This window comes from Bos taurus, chromosome 22, assembly GCF_002263795.3.
Source record: "Bos taurus isolate L1 Dominette 01449 registration number 42190680 breed Hereford chromosome 22, ARS-UCD2.0, whole genome shotgun sequence".
In the NCBI taxonomy this organism is placed as follows: domain Eukaryota; kingdom Metazoa; phylum Chordata; class Mammalia; order Artiodactyla; family Bovidae; genus Bos; species Bos taurus.
Genome location: NC_037349.1, coordinates 15,925,816 through 15,943,378, shown reverse-complemented (window position 1 = coordinate 15,943,378; position 17,563 = coordinate 15,925,816). Strand labels below are relative to the sequence as shown.

At 48.5% G+C, this 17,563-nt stretch overlaps 1 long non-coding RNA gene across 1 annotated transcript in view; it reads right to left on the bottom strand.

Moving 5' to 3' along the window:
* LOC132343486 (uncharacterized) overlaps window positions 1-17,563 on the bottom strand; it is a 143,741-nt gene that overhangs the window by 75,529 nt on the left and 50,649 nt on the right. The gene's annotated exons all lie outside the window — the stretch shown is intronic.

Sequence of the window (17,563 nt, the reverse complement as noted above, 5' to 3'; positions counted from 1 at the left end):
TCCCCGCCAAGTCTATCCTGCTCACCCCTTCCCTCTCAGCTTCCCAAGCCTTCCAGGACTGACTCCCCGCTTCTCAGCAGCGGCTGCCCGCCGTGTCTGCCAACCCTGCCAGGCCTCTGCAGGGGGGTCATGCCTTGTGTTCCCATTTCCCAGCGTCTCCCACGTCCACTTTTGGGAATAGGCTTGGAACGCATGCCTGCTTGTCAGCATCCTATCAGCTGTTTTCCTGGCTGGTTGCTTCTTTTTCCTACATTTCCACTCACGCTCTGTCGGAGGCCTTGTCCCTGCTGCTCGCACGCCCCCAGCGCCTCCCACCTCCGCTCCTTCTAATTCTCTCACTGCCTCTTCAGCACACTTGCCCTCAGACCTTTGTTCCCTTCCTTTATTTTTGCTTTAATAACACATTAAAAAATACTAAAAAAATTTTTTTACAATGTTGTGTTGTTTTCTGCCATACAACAGTGCAAATCAGCCATAATTATACATACACCCTCTTGCCCCCTGGAGCCTCCCACTCCCCCAGGCCATCACGGCGCCAAACGGGGCCCCTGTGCCACACAGCAGCCTCTCACCAGCAGCCCATCTCACACCTGAGTGCGCATATAGGCTGATGCTACTTTCTCCATTCGTCCCACTCTCCCCCTCCCACTGTGTCCAAAAGTCCATCCTCTACACCTGCTTTCTCTTTTCCTTTCCTGCAAATAGTTCCATCAGTACCATTTTTCTAGATTCCATAGACATGCGTGAATATACTTTATTTGATGAACCTAGAGCTGCCTCGGTTCCTATCTTGATTCAGTGGATCGTCCCCTGTGTTCGGTAATGCCTGTCCAGCGGTCAGCCTGACTGTGATCCTGTGATAACCTGGCCCCAGATCCTGCTGAGCCCCTCAGCAGCTCTTAACACACCATCCATTTTCAGCGAGGCAGTCAGCATATTTTGGCAGACAAGTGCCTGAGAGCCAGCCTGGGAGTTATTGGGTAGGAATCAGTCATTTCAAAGGACTCAGACATAAACAAGATCTATCCAAAGTGTTTTAGCTGATGGACCTGGTGAACAGAGAGGGTAGGTCTACACTGGGGGAGAAGAACTAATTTTGATCGATTTTGTTTTTCACACCCCAATAAATGAGCCATGGGTACTGGTGATGATAATAATAATAATACAAAAATAATAAAGGTTAAAACAGTAAATTTCATTTTTAAAAGTCAGGTGAATATCAACTATTTCTGTTCTAATGGTTAGAAGTTAATTAAAGTCTAGGAGAGAATTGAAAGCAAATAGTCACTTATGGTGCTTTCCAAAAAAAAAGGAAACAAAGTATGTTTTTAAACAATCTTTTCTTTAGAGTCCTATTTATTTATGTATTTGGCCACACCATGTGGCATGTGGTATCTTAATTCCCTGACCGGTGATCTAATCTGAGCCCCCTGCATTGGAAGGCGGAGTCTGAACCACTGGACCTCTGGAAAAGTTCCACAAAGTATTTTTTTAAGAAACAGAAGAATTAAAATTCCCCAAAAGGGTTAACTTATTAACTCTTCTATTTTTTACTTGATGTATACAAATACAAAAAAGCTATTCTGACTTTGATGCTGAAAAAACAAATGATTTCAAGTTTGCGTTGCCTTTCAAGATTGTTGCATGAGCCCCTAAACAATTTGTAGGGTATAAGGGGGGGCATCCACCATCACCCTAACACCCAGGAAAAGTCTTATCAAAGGACTTCCTTGGGGTCCAGTGGTTAAGACTCCATATGCAAGGGGTGTGGATTAGATTCCTGGTCAGGGAACCAAGATCCTGTATGCCATGTGGGCAAAAAGTCTCATATATATATATACACACACATATACATATGGAAAGTCCTACCCACCTTATATTTTATTCATCTTTGAAGAGACTAAGACATCACAAATCCCCAAGAGCATCAGGTGACAGCTCCATTTTGCCCTGGCCCTGCTATCTTTAGCGTTCCAGAATGACTGCACGTTAAACATGGGTTTTCCTTGTCAGCTGAACAAGAGCTTCGATTCTCCCCGCTAGAGATGAGGCTACCTAAAGCATCACCCACATGTGTTCCAGAAGCCTCTGCTGGCACCACAAATGAATAGCCCTTGGCCCAGCTCTGGGGTGGAGTGGGATCCGACAGGAACCAGAGCCTTTACTTCACGGGCAAAACCAAACTAGCCACCCTTCACCAACGTCAAGTAGCATGATCATTGATTCGGGCTGGTTGAAGCCCCTCGTCTTCCCAGGCTACTGATGTCTGCTGTTCTTTTCTATTAACTCTTCTCCCAGTGACCCTCCACCAAAGGGCTGGCATTTCTACTTGTGCTTCTCAGGGAACGCATCCCTCCCTTTCCTGAAACAGCATGTTCAGAAGTTGCAAGCAACGGGTTTTTAGGAGTGCTTGCTCCCACCAGGGAAGTGGGGAGTTTAAGCGATCTCAGACCTTCACGGGTATGGACTCGCACCCTTCAACCTGCATGCGTTTTCACAGATGAAATGCGAGTCACCGCTGTCTTCACAAAGGGGCGTCGATGTTATCCCTATTGTCCCATTAATCATATTTAATGCACACCTCTAACAGTATTATCTTTGCTCCTAGTTCCAGGAGCCTGTAATTTAACCAAAGCATGTCTTCCCAAAGTGTGAATCAGGTTCAAACACTATCTCTCCCAACTTCCTTTGTGCTTCTAAATGAGAAAACCAAAATGTCACTTTTCTCAGATATGAAATCCTCTCAAGGTCAATGGAAAAGAATAAGGCAATTAACTTCCTGGGTAAATCGCAGTATGGAGGGGTGGGGGAAAACACCGTACCTGAAAAAGTGGTTAAAAAAGAAAACCGTTTCTCCCAACAACATCCCTTGTTTAAGCCCCAAATGATGAATGCAGGTCCCAGGGCTCCTGTCGGATGAATAAAGTAGAAGGAGTCCACAACTCTTGCCAGCTGGCTACAGCAATGCTGTTTCTACGCCGCTGCATACAGTGACTTGGGTGTTTGCTGAGGCAGCTCTGTGGCTAGTTTCTTTGCTTTTCTTCCTTTCCTCCCCTTTTGATTCTTGCTGTTTTAGTCACTAAGTCATGTCCAACTCTTTGTGACCTCATGGACTGTAGCCTGCCAGGCTTCTCTGTCCATGGACTTCTCCAGGCAAGAATACTTGAGTGGGTTGCTGTTTCCTCCTCCAGAGCGTCTTCCTCATTCAGGAATCGAATCCAGGTCTCCTGCATTGGTAGGCGGATTCTTTAGCACTGAGCCACCTGGGAAGCCCCTCTTTTTGACACCTTCTTCCAAACTTTCTAATAAAACAAGTTCCATTTCTGAATTTCCAGTGGGGCCACTGTGGTCTCACAAATAATGTGAACTCTATACCCTGGCTAAAAACACTGCATTCTGTTAGTGAGACCAGTAATTATGAAGAAACAGACCTACACAGAAACAAAAAGACAGAGGCAAGGCTCCAACGAGTTGTTCAAATCTTGTGAGTTTTCTTCCATATTTGATTATAATTGGGGTTTAAAATTTGCCATCTCCTGCTTTTGCATAAATAAAAAAGAAAACACGTTTTCTTAGCACATTTCTTTACAAGTGTCACATTGTGACTCCAAGGGTGAAAGGACCGGCTTCCCATATTTGACTGAATTTCCGAGCCATGGGCTGGGGCACGGAGGGCTGGCCCAGAGCCCCGGAGTTCTCATAACCACAGAGGTCAACAGTCCACCCGTGACTGAATTTCCTAGAACCCAGCCAAAGGCATCAGTGGTTCTGCAGAAGAGCTTGACCTCAGAATACAAAATGGTCTTTGGAGCACGGCTGCACCTGGCAGACCCAGGTGTGGCCCCAACACAGGCAGGAGGCACCCCCAAAGCAGTATTACATCAAGGCATGGGCTAATCCTACGGCCCCAACTCACGTCAGTAATAGGAAGGGGGCATGCTGAACTGAATGCCAGCATCATCTCTTCCCAGGTCCCTAGATGTGTGCACAGGGGCCTGTGAGGCTGTGACCATGGATTCTCACTAGCCTCTGGGGAAAGGCAAGCCTGTGGCTAACCCTTCTGTGAAGGCCCCTGAAGCACCGGCCACAGGTTCTAAAGAGATGCGGATACACACAAACAACAGGCTTTGGTGCAGAGGCTCTTCCAGGCACATTTGGGGGTTTCAAGATCTCCCCAGCTGCTCCAATCCCCAGTTCCCCACCAAGTCCATCTTTCATTGCTCCCCAAGCCCATCTCCCACCAAATGTCTAGGCATCCTCCCCTGCTCATTCCAGTCTGGTGAACCCCACAGTTCCTGGAGGAGCTCTGAGCATGACTGCACAGACCTCAAAACGCAGCAGGCTCTGTAGAAGTCCCCAGCCCCACCGAGGGCTGGGTGCAAGTCTCCTCCCTGCCCCTTGGGGTGCAAGACAACAAGCAATGCTGAAAGCAAGTGTGGCCAGGATGCACGAGAACCTTAAAGAGCACACACACTGCATGCCCAGGGACGCCGGAAACCCACTCTTCCTGTGATCTCCAGTTGTAAATCTTCTCAGCTCTTCGGCAGGCAGGCAACTATTCTAATCCCTCCAGCCTACTCGGCAGGGCCACACCCTCCTGCTGCTTTCTCAGGGTGGTGACGGAAGATGCAGAGTGACAAACGCACACTCAGGGCTCAGTCTCACGTGTCTGGGGCAAAAGCAGCCCACAGCTGGCAAAGAAAGCCTTCAGGACTCAGATGAGCCCAGCAGGGCATGCAGGGAGCCAGGGCGTCCTGGGTATGCTGGGAGGTGGTGGTGGGGGGACCTCGAGGGAGGGAAACCATTACACCCACCCCTGGGTGCCCCCCACCCCCAGCTTCGCATGAGGTGTGAGCAAAATTTTGCAACCCGCTGCTCCACGCGGGGCTGGCAAGGCTCTCTTTCCCTGTGACTCATCCCGCTTCACTCTTAGGACTTCTTAATGCCTTTTATCTGCCACGAATGTTCCCGTCAGGGAGCTGGTAGGTGTTAGATGTTCAAGCCGACTCAGGGGGTGCGAGCACACACACACGCTGTCTTTTGAAAAGCACGTTTGTCTCACTTACAAACAAACAAAAAACAATACGCCTAGTGTGCCTGGAAGCACTCCTCCGGGGATGGACAGCCTGCCTCTGACTTCTGAGCTCCCGTTTCACTGCCTCCACAGGGATGAGCAACTCTCTCCTCAAAAGGAAAAGCAAGATCTCAGGCCTAGACCCACATGCCGCTGGAGCAGGCACACGGGCAGCAGGAGGAGACAGGCGGGGAGGACGAGAAATGAGGACGGCCTGGCAGACGTGTGGGGCTGAGTGGATGCAATGATGCTGCCTGACATACAGCCGGGGCATCAGTGTGGGCCCCATGCAGGACCGTGGGATGTTGGGGGCGGGATAACTGGAATTCCTTGCAGAAAAGGTGAGGCAAGAGAGAGAATATTAGTGTGATTATTAATCAATAGTGCGTTCTAAGTTGCTTCAGTCGTGTCCGACTCTTTGCAACCCTGTGGGCTCTAGCCCTCCAGGCTCCTCTGTCCATGGGAGTCTCCAGGCAAGAACACTGGAGTGGGTTGCCATGACCTCCTCCAAGGGATCTTCCTGACCCAGGGGTTGAACCCATGTCTCTTATGTCTCCTGCATTGGCAGGTGGGTTCTTTGCCTCTAGCGTCACCTGGGAAGTCCAATTAATACTAATAACTATTATGAATAATGAACACCCTCTATTCTGTCCCTCATCTTTAAAAACTGATAACAGAAGGTGGTTTCCCAAATTTTCAAGTCACGCTTAAGATACTCTGAGAAGTCATTTTCATCTAAAAATCCTGAGGTCATTCACCTTCTAGGGCTCCAACCAACTGAACAGATTCAACTTGACTCCACAAACCTTCAGAGAAGCATAAGGAACAGCCCTTGGGAAGCTGATGGCTTGGTGGGGGCCGGGGTGGTGGTGCAGGCAGGCAAGTAAAGATCTTCCCCAATGTACGATTGGGTTACTTCCCTATCTGTTTAATGCACCTAACCTACTGAACATCATTGCTTAGCCTAATGTGCCTTACATATGCTCAGAACACTTCCATTAGCCTTCGGATGAGGAAAAATCTAACAAAAAGCCTGGCTGCTTGTCTTAAATTATTATTTATTTTTGGGTGTGCTGGGTCTTCACTGCTGCCTGGGCTTTTCTCTAACTGCAGTGTGCGGGCTTCTCATTGCAGCGGCTTCTCTTGCTGAGGAGCACGGGCTCTGCAGTACACGGGTGCAGTAGCCATCGTGCTCCAGCTTAGCTGTCCTGTGGCTGTGGGATCTTCCCGGAATAGAGATCGAACCCATGTCTCCTGCATTGGCAGGCAGATTATTTACCACTGAGCCACCAGGGAAGCCCCAAACACTGTTTTATAATCAAGAAGTCTCTCATGTAACTGACTGAATACTGCACTGAAAGTGAAGACCAGATAGCTGGTCTGGGTGCGGGATGGTTGTAAGCATGCTGGTTGCCTGACCCTCTATGACCAAGAGGCTGACTGGGAGCTGTGGCTGGAGACCCCTGTGAGCATCACGGGAGAAGACTGTACCACCTATCACTAGCCCAGAAAAGATCAAAATTCAAAATCTGAACTCCGCTTACAACTGAGTGTGTATTACTTCCAAACTGACACAAAGTTACAAAACCATTAAGTCTAACCCTTGTAAGTTGGGGACCATCTGTATATGAAACTGCAGAATAAGATAACAGATGGAAGAGTGGTGTCCAAGAAACATGATGGAACACAGAGGATGACGGGGGATCAGGGAGAGCCTTGGTGGAGGTGGCATTTGAGCCTCAGAGAATGGCCCGGCAGCAGGAGGCAAAGGGGAGTGCTGGGGGGCACCCAGACACCTGGGACCACCAGGCAGTTCACAACAGGCAGGCAACGGGGCTGGCAGCTCCCTGAGACCCCTATGAGAGTAGATGGTCGTCAGATGCCTATGACGGCTCCAGTGTGGGGGGTGACGGTCAGGGTGGGGAGGGGGACTCGGGAGGATAGTGGGGGTGGAAGGGAAGGGTCAGAGCTGAAACACAAGCTGAAGGCAGAACTCACAGGACGGGGGCTCGCAGGACAAAGCAGAGAGACGTGTCTGCCAGTGAGAAGTAGATGTAGGTGGCTGGGTTCAGGATTTGAGGGCAGGGGAGGAACCGGAACGGGAAATACACAGAGAAAAGGCGCATCTCGGTGCAGAGCTGTCTTCCCGTTTAGGGGGCTCCAGGCAGCTGCCTTCATCGCTGAACCCTGCACACCTCACAGGATCAAGTACAGTGAGAGGCCAATGTCAGCCGTCACAAACAACACAGCCTCATCTGAAGGGATGGGGCTAAAAGATACAGGCTCTTGTGAGCTTGGACCAGGGACCTATGTGGGGTCACAAAACAAAACGGGGGCACAAGAGACCACTGTAAAAGCCAAAGAAAACTGAGCACCCGGTTAGCCTCCTGACTCTGAAGGCTGGCCCTTCGGCAGTGCCAACACAAGCGAGGACAGTTTCCAGGTCTCGGAAAGCTGGTTCTCCCTCAGCAGGCAGCAGCTCTGCCATGTTACTCTGGCCCCAGAATGACCAGGGAGGATCAAGAAAACAGGGTCTGTCTCCAGGAAGGAACAAGCACTTCACAAGCCTTAATTTTAGCTGAACGTGTGGACGGAGATTTACTAGCACTGACTCTCAGCGGGACGGGCTGTCCTCTCTCCCTCCTGCGTGTTAAAGCCACAGCCCCAGGAGGCATCCTGCGGGGGTCCCGAGCGGAAGCCCTGGGTCTCCTGCACACCCCACATTCATCCACAGAACCTGCAGAGAGGACGCCGAGGCACACAACCGTCTCAAAGGAACCCCACAGCCACGGCGTTAGGCGATGATACAAAATAAAACGACCAACCTTTGGTGGAAATGCAAGACATCTTCCCACCGTGCTTTTCCTGGCACTGGCTGACTCCCTCTGCCCGTCTCCTTCGCCACAGAAGGAAAGGAGGGAAAGTGAGGAGAGACCACAACTGCACTTCAGAAACAGACTTGGTTTTCTTACATAAACTTCTGAGTGGAATATTTCATCAATTCCCCGACTGCAGGGTATTCTATCTTAGGTTACTGCAATTAGGTAAATCCCGCCTGTCTTCAGAAATGAAATGAGGAGCTGAAAGAGTGCAGAGAGAGTCTCTCCCCAAGGTTACCGTGCACAGAATCCTGAAGTCGCAAAAGAACGAACGGTTTCAGGGAAAACAACCCACATATCCTAGGGGTGTATCTGAAAGCTCTGCCAAAGAGCTGTATGTTTAGCTTCATCTGGTGACCTATCCGTGACTTTTCTCTATCCTCTTCCTTCACCCCACACATTACTTTTTGTGCTTTTTGAGGGCAAGCATTTAGCTGCTGACAGCACACATACATGAGAAAACAAACGATACTTATAAACTGCTCATCAGGTACCGAACAGCCATCACCTATCAGGGTGTCTTAGAGTATAACTGGGGCTTCCCCAGCGGCTCAGGGGTAAAGAATCCACCTGCAATGCAGGAGACACCACAGGAGACATGGGTTCAATCCCTGGGTTGGGAAGATCCCCTGGAGGAGGGCATGACAACCCAGTCCAGTGTTCTTGCCTGGAGAATCCTATGGACTGAGGAGCCTGGCGGGTAACATACAGTCCATGGGGTTGCGAAGATCCGGACATGATTCAACCGACTGAGCATGCACTGAAGCACACAGTATAACTAGCGGTTGCTTGTACGGTAATCAGTTATATTTCAAGTTCTATCTCTGAAGTTAGATGCAGAGGGATTTGAAGCAGCAAGTGAGTCTTTGCTTTCCGCCTTCTCCAATATACTGGCCTTTTGTACCATGGAGTGACTTTTTGAATGAACACGCACAACTGAATGAATGGCCAGTTTACTGCAGCTTAGTTAGGTCCAGCTACGCTTTCCCTGTTTCACCTTCATAAGAATCTTCTCGGGTTGAGGGCAGGAGGACAGATGGCGGATGCGGAAAAGCCTGGTCAGGAAAGATGGCAAATGCGTGACACCTGAGCCAGTCCTCCTCCTCCTCATGCCCTTGACAGACATTAATAATCAATTACAGGACTCTCTGCTGAGCACTGATTAGATCTCACATTTCATCTGGGATGCCAAACCCAATCAATGGCAGTAGCTACCCTAAGTCTTAGGAAGAGAAGGATCTATTTGCCTTCTCTTTGTTAGATCCAGATATTTTAAAGCATCACTTAAAAAGAAAAAAAGCAGGATCATCTCTCTGGTTTTAATGTCACCTCTTTTATTTTTAAACCCCTTCTTCCTTCCTGTGATTTTTTTCCCCCCTCGATATTCTACCTCATTCCGTTTAAACAGAACCGTGTGTGATAATACAACTGACTTTCCTTGAGATGCTCTTTGTTCCTGTTCTCCTACATCAAATGGCCAAACATTCTGGGCTCAGGAGATGCACTGGCCACCTGAGAGCTAGGTCATCCTTACAAAGGGAGGGTGCAAAGTGACAGTCAATGAGGTTGATGGGAGGGTCTCAGGCTAAAAGGTCCTTCCTACAGAAATATGCTATGTGCTAGCAGCACTGGCCCGGGGGAGGCGATGGAGAGAGGCCGAGGCCAGGGTGGTGTAAGTAACTTCAGAGTTTCCAGGAGTGGACTACGATCCCACACCTCCAGAGTGGGGGCAGGGTGAAGGCTCGAGGGGCGGGGCTTGTGTCTCTACAGGTTGGTCTCCGCAGATGGGGGAGAAAGGAAGACAGATCTCCTCCACCTTTAGGGGGCAGGAGCTGGCAGGGCGCCTGTGGAGTGATGGGGTCACCCTTTCCTTTTCTTTGCTCCATGTCTCTGAACTGCTGACTGGGGTTGAGACGCGGCAGGCTGACCGCAGCTTCACTCAGGGAGACGGATGTGAATTAAAGGATGAACAAGGCCACTCAGTGGCAGCCTCACTGCCAGGGAGGTGGTGGCCTGGGCCATGCAGGGAGATGCACTGGGGACAGACAGGGACGCTCAGGAAGGCGGGGGTCAGCACACAGAATCGGCACCAGACTCAGGCAGAACGGAACTGCAAAACCCCCAGTGTGGTCCCAGTCTTGCTCCTGGGGAAGCTGGCTGAGTGGCCTGAGGTGGGTGGGACTAGAAAGGATGAGTCTTGCTTTCCCCTGAGGCTGGCGGGGTGACATGGCACTTGGTCTGGACATTTTGCATCTGTCTCTAGAGCCCTAGGGGGTGAGAGGACGGGTCCTTGCTGGGCAAACGGTGCTCTGGGCATGGGAATGGTGGCCCAAGGGGCCGGCAGTGGGAGAGGTGGGCTGCTGCTCAGAGCCCACCCTAGGCTTTGCGCTCGGCCTGGGCGCCAGGCACCTTGGAGCACAAATGCAAATGTTCTGGCCTGAGGACGTATAATCGCAGACTAAACTCATCTGGATAAACAGAAGTCTCCAGTTTCTCCCTCTGTGGGTGTCCTGTGGTCACCGCTTCCTTGCTTTCCTTGGGGGGATTAGGAACCCACTGATAAATCAACCCCAAAGGTTCCCATCAGTGTAACTTGGAGCGAAGCCCTGGGGGAGGGGAGCCTGTACCACTCTCCCGTGTGGGCTTCCCTCCAGCTCCTGCCCCTCCTCCTGCCTTCACCCACAAGGCCTCTTCTGGGCCCAAGACCCCCAGCTTCCCCGTCCTCCACCTCCTCTTAGACCTGAAGCCTCGCCCTCCTCCTCTGATTCCCCAAAGCAAGGCAGAGCCCGATAAACAGTTTGAGAACGTGTTATCTAGGAAACCAGGTTGTGTTTGCTTGCTTGCTTTGCAACTCAGAAAACACACAGTCTCTACCCTGTAAAGAAAGATCTAATTTCATTTTGGATCACGCTTCTGTTTGCTTCTCTGGAAAGTAAGATCCAGGCAAGTCTGTAAGAAACCCTATAGGCCTAAAATTGATTTCATACCCCCACACGCTACAGAAGCTCATCAGAGGAAAACATATATAAAACTGACCCAAAGCTGGCGACTGAACATGCTTCCGCACCCACAGATGGACGGGCCTTCTTGTGCCAGCAGCGTCGCACAGACAGTGGGGGTTTGTTGGGGAAGTTATATCAGACTTCAGTCGAGGCCCCCTGCCCCCTCCCCAGCTCTGTCCTTTGTACCAGTGACAGGACAGATGTGCTGACTGGAAAAGGGTGGGGAGATCCACCGCGTCAATGCCGGAGATGTTGGGGGGCAGGGGGGGCGGTGCGCTAAGGACCAATTCAGAGCCGTCGATGGCTCCATGGAAAGCCCTTTGTGATGGGCCCCTCCCCAGGTGCCGGGATATAAGGACTGGGCATGAAGGACCCATTTCAATTCAACAAGACTGTACTGAGGTCCCACCAGGCGCAAGGCACTGCGCTCAGCCTGGGGAGAGGCTGGCCGGGAGGGACAGAAGACAAGACGGTGGTGTCAGGGCTGTAGTCAGCCGAGCCCCTGGCATCGAGCTGCACCGATTGAGGAGCGGAGATGTTTGCACTCATTGTCCCCGCACGTCCAACCGCTCACCCGAGTCAAGGGAGCTGGGGACTTTGACAGTCATGGAGGGATAAATAGGCACACTCTTGCTTTCTGCTCAGGATGGTCCATTCTGCAGTATCTCAAGGACCCCACTGCCCCTCTGCAGGTGGTACCCAGAGCATGCCAACATCTCTGCCCAAGGCCTTCTCCCCTACACTCCTGTAACCACCCTCAGCACGGTCCCCAGGGTACCATGTGCCACTCGCCCACCCACCCCTGCATTCTCACACGTGAAATCTCAGCGGCTTAATGACACGTTGATTTCTAAGTAGAACCGAAGTTGATTTTTGAAACTGGATTAAGCACTTTGACACTTGAAAGTGAAATCGTCCTTGAAACATGAAGACTAAAAAATTATATCCATTGAGTTGGTAGATAAAATTCCCTTAAAAGCAGGGGGAAAAAAAATCTTTCTGCCATGAGCCAAAAGGGTCTTTGTTCCATGATGCATAAAAATACTCATAGCAAAAGAAGTCAGTAACAGTACCTAACTATTTACCCTAGTTTTTCACAATTTCATGCAAAGGTACGAGTGGGTCAAAAATCGTAAATGAAATTTTATCCCGAAATCAAATCCTCATATAAAAACTATTACCAGAAGATCTCTGTTTAGCAGCGTACATCCCAATCAATATTGTGAAGCCTTCATGTTCTAGCATAAGCGACAAACCCAGTCTTTGTGAGTTTGGCGCTGTGGGGTTTAATCTGTATTAAAAGTTCTTATCTCTCGTGGAGAGATTTGTGGGGGAGATCCTGTCTGCCTACGGAACAGCCATCAGCTCAGATGCCGTATCTGGAAGATCCTTCACAGAACCAAAGTCTATGCTACTGAAAAAACTTTGAAAATGCAGGATGAACACTATATATAGCAGAAAAGCTACTTTTCACTGGGGAGAGAGGGAGTTCTAGCCTTAGACATTGTTGAATTCAGAGGCTAATTCCTGATGTTCCTCAGGCGACGCTTTCATTAATAGGACACCTCACCCAGGTGCTGTGAAACCCCGGATATCTAGCTTCAGGTATTGGTGGAATGACCTTAGGGTGGTAGCTACAGGGTAACAGACCGACAGCGGGTTATCACCCATGGAAGACATTACTAGTCAATCTTCTGCAACCTCATACCTCCTAACACTGACTCAGGCAGCAATGTATTAACATCTCAGTAAGGTCCCCCTTCTGTGACAAGGAAAATCCCCTAGTCCAACCCCGGAAAGCAATTTTCTCATCTAGAGCTTTTGGACCACAAACTCAGGGTGGAGCTGCTAAGAAAATAGATGACAAAAGCTTTAGGCTTAAAGACAGCATTCAGATGGCTCCCAGCAGTCATGTCTAGAATTCCAAGAATGGACTGGTATGAAGAAGGCCAGCTCAACAAACTTGTTAAAAATACCAACTAAACCCAGTACACTGGACCCTTTGTTTATCTGGGCTGTTCATAGAGAAATGTCCCAATTCAGAAGTATTTACAAAGAGCTGAAATGACCATTCACCAAAAGACCTCTTAGGTTGCTCCAAACTGATTAGCACTGGAGGGCGGGCCACGAGAAGGACCGATAAAACGTGAATTATTTGGAGGCCAGAACCTTCCTGTCAAACTGCATTCCAAAGATAACCAAGGAAATCACAGAGGCTGTAACATCGCTTATGTGCCTGCTGGATCACCTGTTCAACCTTCATCACAAGCCTCTGTCGGTTGATAAAGGGGGGAGCCCAGAGACTGCTCTAAAGATGGAAGAATATCCTGCTGCCTCTTTAATCCTGGGAACTGGTTGCTTAACAGAGGGCTCAGACTCCATGGCTTTCCACAAACACATTTACACTATTAACCAGGGTACAAGAAACGTGGATGCTGAAGGCACTTATGGACCCTGATTGGAATACAAAAATCCAAGGAGGTCCCTACGGTTCATAAGCCCCCTCCTGCAGAGATGGAGGAGGTTTCACTAGTTAATCGGCAGAGAAGATGCATGATCAGAAAGGGATGATCCACAGCTCAACTTCCAAGGCAGTGCCTTGAAACTAGTAAGAGTTTGTCAGGTGCTAACATTTTAAGAATCAGACTTGCTTTTAAAAACAGCATTGTCAGGTCTATCCATATGGCCACATCCCTTGCATTCCGATGAGATGCTGGAATGGGAGAGAGGGGGTGACTTTGGTGACTGCCAGGGAACTTTTCGGAGCTGGCAGCCTGCTTGTCTCTGACACAGTGCTCAGTGAGTACCCATGAACCTTGTCCTATTAATAGTGATGGCAATTGTTAAGTACCTCTGTGCTTTACTCCCCTGCCGGAGATTTTACTGTTAGTTCTGCTGGAATCTAAAGATACCCACAGAGGTCTACTTCACTTGTCAATGTTAACACGTCTGTGATTGGGGTGGGGTGACAAGAATTCCTTCTGAAGCAGGACTTCCCTGGTGGTCCAGTGGTTAAGACTCCATGCTTCCACTGCAGGGAGCACGGGTGTGATCCCTGATCGGGGAACTAAGATCCCATTAACCAAGCCATGCAGCTAGGAAAAAACAAAAACACTTCATCTGAAGCAGTCAGAAAGATACTGACAGACAACTTGGAACTGAACAGAGGTTGTCGCTCGGAGCAGCTGGTTACGGCTCAGCCCTGGGGAGTCCAACATCTTACCTGGCTGGGGAGGACTTCCAGGTGCAGTCAAGTCAATGCATCTTCCAAAGGCTTCCCCATCTCAATACGGTTTTCTAAGGTGTTTCTAGTGCTGGAAAGAGAAGGCTTTCCCTGGTCTATCATGCTGTGTGTGGAGGCTGTATTTCTCACTGCAAAGCATCTGATGGGTTTTTTAATTTACCAAGAAATGTAAGCAACAAGGGTGTGGTTTCCAGGGTCTAAGTCTCAGAACCAAGAAGCCAAACCACCACTGACCTTCATGATTATTACCTGGCCTGGCTGTCTTATTCTCACTTTTTTGACAAGGGGAAAAAAAATACATAGTAGAAACATGGGGGTTATAAAACTCTGGTCAACATACCCATAACTTGGTAACCCCAAAATGAAGCATACACTTAAAGATGCATTTCCCCCTTACTACCTACCTCTGAAGTTTTATATCATATACAATCACAGCACTGATTGTGTCTACTCCCCCTAGAAAGTTCTTCATTCTATTATGCATACCAGAGGCTAACAATAGAGTATGTAAAATATGACAGCTCACACTCTTAGATCTTTGCAGGAAACAACACAAGTGTTATGAAGGGCATACCAATACATCATACAATGCTGTGAGGGAAATTACCATACTTGATTTATACAACTGATGCTTACTTTAAATTTCTTATTTTTACACACTCAGGTGAAAACTGACCCTCTTTGTTCTAGATTAATGGTAACTAGCTAACACAGGGGCCTCCAATCTGTGCTGAGCACACAACCCCACTAGTATAAGGAAAACTGTGGTCACACCGCTGATAGATGCATGCTTATTTTTAAAGCAGGTATGTGCACTGCTGTACTAACATACTTAGCCTCATCCTCTGTCATCCCCTTCTCCTCCTGTTCTCAATCTTTCCCAGCATCAGGGTCTTTTCCAAGGAGTTGTCTCTTTGCATCAGGTGGCCAAAGTATTGCAACTTCAGAGGATGAGATGGTTAGATAGCTTCTCCACCTCAAAGGACATGAGTCTGAGCAAACTCCAGGAGATACTGAAGGACAGGGAAGTCTGGCGTGCTGCAGTCCATGGGGTCGCCAAGAATCTGACACGACTGAGCGACTCAACGACAACTACCATACTGGATCTATGATCCAGTGCATTTTTGGTGCTCACAGTGGGTTATCTTGTGTGTACTCACTTTGGAGATCTCATGTTTAGCCAACTGAGAAAAAAGTGGTCAGCAAGACTTGGCTGGTGTTAGTTTGCCACCTGAGAGGCTCCATAAAACCCTACCATTCAGGTCTCTCACATGTAGCAGGGGCACACGCTGGAAATCTCCAACCCAGATGAGCGGCATGGCCTCAACAGCCTGTACCTGGTAGGTTGCCAGCAGGAACTCTCTTTCCTGGGCTCAAAGTCCCTTCCCACAGCGACATTCAGAGCAGCTCTGCCTGGGGACCTCAGCACAGCTGGCTGAGGCTCCAAGGAATTTCTGAGAGAGAAACATTCCCCTGTTTATTCATATGGCTTGTCTACAAGAAGATAAAACAGAAAAGCTTCAATGATTCTTTTTCTGCTCAGAAAGCCTTAAATACAAATAGATGGCAGTCAGAGTAGTCATATCAAAGGTTTCTAAATGTTTTTTACAAAAATCTGATGTTAGGACATTACGAAAAGTCAAAACACCCTGGTGCAAGGCTGCATCTAGATCTGTCTTTAAAAAAGCCAATAAGAAATGCTAAGGGACTTCTCCGGTGGTCCAGTGGCTAAGACTCTGTGTTCCCAATGCAAGGGGCCCAGGTTCCAACTCTGGTCAGGGAACTAGATCTTGCAAGCTGCAACTAAAGATCCCATATGTTGCAATGGAGACCTGGCCCAATCAAATAGATAAATAAATAAATAGTAAAAAAAGAAATTCTAAGAATGCGTGTGCTTCTCTATTTTCTCCAAACAAGTTCTGAGTGACATGGGAGAGCTCTTTCAAGTTCAAATCTGGAGGATGATGGAGACTAGAAGTTAAACAAACAAACAAAAAAACCCAAACTCTGTGAATCCAAAACAAAATCTCATAAAATGTCTGCTAATCTCAATTCCATGTTTGCTAGATGGAGGCTCTGAAGAATCTCCAGGATTTGGAGTACCTCACCTAACATCCAAGAATTAGCAGAAAGTAGGAATGCAATACATCTTCGGAATGAATGAATGAACCAACGAACCATGAATGAATAATCCCCTGACATTCTAAAGTACATCACTGAGGTGTGGGTCTCAGCCTGTGTACTCCAGAGATTTTACAGACATGCGGAGCCTTCCAGAGGCTATTTTTTCAAAAAAAAAAAAAAAACAACTAAATGTATACTGGGAAAACAGATGACATAAAGACTCCTGGCCTCCAAGAACTAACAGAAGAGTGCAGAAGAAAGAGGATCAGCACAGAAGGTCCATTTAGCATGCTCTCACAAGAGTCAGAACAAACTGCAGGAGGTTGTGGGTGAGCAGAAAGGCCTGAAGCTGCCCTTGGGCCAGTAGGGATGGGGGACAGGGAGCTGCTCAACAAGGTAGGTCGGGGTGGGGGGACCCCCAGCACAGGAAGCAGCTCCCTGGGGCGTGCCAATGGGGAACATTGCCAAGTTCAAGACGCTCAGGCCTAAAGGAGGAGGCTGACTGCTTGGCAAGCAGCTTGCAGAAGGCATTTTCATTTCATCCTGCAGGCAATAAGGAAATGAGTTGACTTTAAGTAGGACACAGACTTTGGTAGTTTTTGAAAACATGACTGAATCTGAACCAAAAGAGAGAGAGAGAGCTCTAACAGCGGGAAAACAGGAAATATCCAAAAATAATTCATGAGCTCAGATAGGTTAAAATATCACTTCTGTTCCATATTATGGCCCCTCCCAATTCGCAATCATTAATAATGGGGCAGAGCACCCTTTGACTGATCAGAAGCGGGTCTGCTTCATGGAGCAGAGCCGACCAGAGCCACTGTAGATGCGTACACCTCGTGATGTCTGTTATGAACTTCAGATTCGGGTAGAACCATCTGAAAGAGATTCCACTTTTTATGGATGTTATACCTGAATCTCCCCTCAAGAAACTGACTATGGCTGCCTAGAAATGTGTGCTAGACAATGTTGCAAAGGAAACAATTGCATGCAAATAATGACTTAGCTTTTTCCAGAAGGATACAGTAAAGACTTAAGCTGACCCAATCTTATTAAAAACCAAAAAAATAAGAAAGACAATATGCATGTCCATGAGATACCACAAAAATGAAGTCTCTGTCTGCTTCAGTCCTTTACAATCACCCAGGAAAAGGCAGGAAGATGCTCAGGAGAGAGTTGCACAGGAACGGTCATGCCTACTGACTGGAATAAACTGCCATCAGCCATCCTGAGTGACACG